The following is a 4,180-nucleotide window of genomic DNA, read 5'->3' on the forward strand; positions in this document are numbered from 1 at the left end:
AAAATAGACAGGAAAGTAAGGAGAAAAGGGCATTTCAGCAGGGCATGGGTTGATTCGAACCCATGCTGACATAATGTGTGCACCCCAGACCATGGTGCTAGACCACTGGACCACCCTAGGCCACAAGGAAGGCCGTTTTAGCCGTGTATTTGACCCGAGACCGGCCTGGCTTGATGTGGAGACAGTGAAGCCGTAATTGTAATGTGGGTGAAGTCTTGGGTAGAGTGGAAGAGGGACTTTGGGGCACAACACGCATGATTTCGGACTTCTGCTGTTCGGTTAGGGGGGCGGCAGGTAGTCTAGAGGTTAGAGAGCAGTCAGGAGGGTCGCTGGTTCGATCCCCACCCCCAGGAGGGAGCTGGATGTAAGCTGGTGACTGGAGGGTTTCTGACATCATATCTTAGGTGCCTACCACTGCCTTTGAGCAAGGCACCTAACCCCCTAACCAGGGGTGCTGAAGATGGCTGACCTTGTGCCCAGATCACTGCACTTCACACTTGACAATGGCACTGTTCGTTATAAGTGCTAAATATTACTCACACACAAATTATATTACAGTTCGGGTGCATATCTTTATTGGGTATTTCTCTTTTTTAATAAAATAAAATAAAATAACGAGACACACAGTCCATTGCTCACGTGGTATTTCCTATTGTACCTCATATAAGGAGAGTTGGTGCCCTCTGTTGTTGACTAGATTAAATACAATAGCCCGGAAACAACTGCAAAACAATAGTCTCAGTAAACCAATACTTTCGAGTTGTATTTTGACGTCACATGACACACGTATAAGAGAGTGACATTCTTCGGCTTCAGGTCCTTGACATTGCAGCACAAAGACAAATGAGGCAATAAGGCAAGAGAGGTCCAGCTGACATCATTACTGAGAGGTCCAGACACAGAGGCAGAGTTCAGGCCAGTTGTAAAGTGTTGCTATAGGGATCATAGGGTACCCAGATGACGGTATTTATAATCCAGCTTGTTTTAGGGTAAACATAAATTCTGGTGTCCAGGGATGAGTGTACAACAAGACTCAAAAGGCCGTCCTCTGTCCCAGCCACACCATCAGCACATCATTTAACATTGTCAATCTTTAACAAACCATGAAAATTCCAGTTCATGAAAAATGCACACTTTAAAAATATATATATACAGTTTGATGTTGATGATGATACAAAATAGTTTTTGGATAATGGAAATGATAGTTCTAAGCAGTATCAACTGAAATGTAACATTTGCAGAGCCATTTTAACACTAGAACCGCCAGAGGGCGCCGTATACCTAAAACCGCCTACGGCACTCGTATCCGAGCCTACAACAAAATGTACTCTGTCATTGTATTAAGGCATTGTGTTCACAAATGAATCCAAGTCATAAAATGGTATTGGTCCTCTTGTTTTATAATTTAAGTATCTTTGACAACACTCATCGCTTTGCCTGTACGTCAAAAATAACGTTTGCCTGTACGTCAAAAATAACCATAAATGGGTAGGCTATAAGAATATTTGGGTGGTGTGATAGGCGTAAAAACGTCACTCACCACATAAATAGATAAACCATCAGGGGCGGCGCTAGGGGGTGGCTACTGGGGCTCAAGCCCCGGATGTTTTCTGAAAAGCCCCGAATGTTTTACTTTAAAAAAAAAAAAAAAAAAAAAAAAAAAAACTTGAGTAACGTGCAGTACCGGAGTCCAACAGAGAGGCAGCAGCTGCGCGACATTAGCCTGCGTACTGCGTAGCCTGCCCTGCCCTGAAGAAGAAGTGATCTCAATCAGTGCCTGACTTGCAAAATTGTAAGGATGGATATCCCAAAGTTGTTTTCAACAAAACAAGCGCCAAGAACTGTTGCAGCAGCAGTATCAGCAGCAAGAATGACATCACCAGCCGTGATGACATAGATGATGTTTCAGGTTTGTGAATCTTATTAGAAAGGTGACTGACTCACTGACACTACTTTTCCGGTTTGCTGATGCTAGCTGGCTATCATAACATAACGTTATGTTATAATGAAAATGAAACATAGCAAGGTACTGTTACGGTACATGGTAAGAAATCAAACAAAGGATAATACTTATACAAATAAAGTGAATAACAGGCTGATAGTCTTTGATATCTGCACTCTGGTTGACTGAGTAACAAGTGAAAAAGAATGATGTAACGTTAATGTTACAGCTAGTAAACATGGAGTAACCACATTAAGTATGGCCTTAGGGTAGTATGTATGTATACAGAACATGACTCAAATCTATCCTAAGATGTAACGCTAACTAACTAAGTTTGTTTAATGTCCCAGGGGGGATTTGATTTCACAGTACTATACACAGGCCAACAATACATGTAATATATCGTCATATAACACAGGACAAGACTCTAAATACAATATAAGTGGTGAGCACAGAGTCTGCCCTGATATACATACTGTAACATAACTAGCCTCAGCCCATCAATTATGTAATTCTATACAAATATAAATGATGGTGACTGACTGACAGGGGGAGCTACGTGTGCTGACCTCCCTCTGTGCCCAGAACCACCACAATTAGTTTGCTTCATTAAAGGGTGTGAATGTATATGTGTTCTCCAGTGCCTTTTGTCCGCTTTAAGGTGGTGGTAAGTTGAAGGTTAAAGGCAAAATTTTCCGGCGCGCTCCGCGCGCACATTGCATTCTCCCTCTGGGCTAAGCCCCGGATCTCCTACGATCCTAAATCCGCCCCTGTAAACCATGTTATTTAAATTAACAAAGTACCTACCCCAAATGGACCATCATAACCACAGCATCGGCCTATGTTGCAACACAATGTGACGAAATAAAGCGCGCCTCCTGGGATGTCTCTATCTGGGATGTCGCTGAGCTGAAGGCATTTATTGCTCTGCTATATGTGAGGGGTGCATACTGCGGAAAAAACATTGAAATTGAAAGTTTCTGGTCGGAGAAATGGGGAAATGCCTTTTTCAACTCCACATTATCTCGGAACCGGTTTCGGGAGATCATGCGCTTTCTGCGCTTTGACAGGAAGGAGACCAGACGCTCCCGGTTGACCACCGACAGGTTTGCGCTCATGGCTGAAGTGTCAGGGCAGGACATCACCGTGGACGAACAGCTGTTCCCGACGAAAACAAGGTGCCGGTTCAAAAGCCAGATACATTTGGAATTAAGTTTTGGCTGGCAGCAGATGTTGAGAGCAAATACCTGCTGAATGGCTTCCCATACCTGGGTAAGGATTACAAGCAGACCAGCCACGCAGTCCCTCGGAGAGAATGAGTAGATTTTGAATCATATCATTGTAATTGCTAGGCAATGACATAAACAATGCAATGCCGCTTAGAGAGACTATTGTTTGGCTAGAGGTTAATGCATTTTTCTATGTGGGTCGATTTGACGTTGTGGCGGTTAGGTATAGATGCCTGTATTTTTTATTTAGATGTATCTATACCATATTTAACAATAAGAAGTGCAACACAACACCATTTTAGGAAAAGTCAAAGACGGGGGGAGTTCAATATTTTATTAAAACATAGTTATGTACAATTGAAAAACCCACTTGGGTCAAATTGACGTCATGGCGGTTCTAGTGTTAATAAAGAAGCATAAAGCAAAGAGAAAAACAAGGTTTCCTGTTTTAACCAGAGATTACGGTAAAGGACTATCAGTGCTTTATAAATTAATTAAAAATAAATCAAATAAATCATAATGATTCTAGCATTATGACTGCCAATGGCCTGTGTCCCTAGCATAGATTACTTTTTCTCATGATGACTGATGGATAGATGATTCACTTACTTATCGCTTTGGATAAAGGCGTCTGCTAAATGCCAAAAATGTAAATGTAAATGCTTGTGCTACATCAATAAAACAAGTATTTTCTCTTCTGTGTGCATATTTGTCCAACCACATTGGCTACATTGGCTGAGTGGTTTATGGGTGCAGAGGCCAGGCCAGTATGGAGTCTGAAACCAGGCTGTCGGGGGCTATGGGCAGATAGATTAAACCTTCAAACACGCCCCTGGAATACCAACAATTCAGAAAAAAAAGTATTAACTTTTAATTGAGTGGGCAAGACGGATGTTTGGGTGAGCTGAGCCCCCCCCCCGCGCAGGACACAAGGAGATAGGACGCAAGGAGAGAGGACGCAAGGAGATAGGACGCAAGGAATCAAGGAAAGACTTTGAAGATCCAGACA

The sequence above is a fragment of the Nansenia antarctica genome, assembly GCF_963989245.1.
Source record: "Nansenia antarctica genome assembly, chromosome: 5".
Taxonomy (NCBI): domain Eukaryota; kingdom Metazoa; phylum Chordata; class Actinopteri; order Argentiniformes; family Microstomatidae; genus Nansenia; species Nansenia antarctica.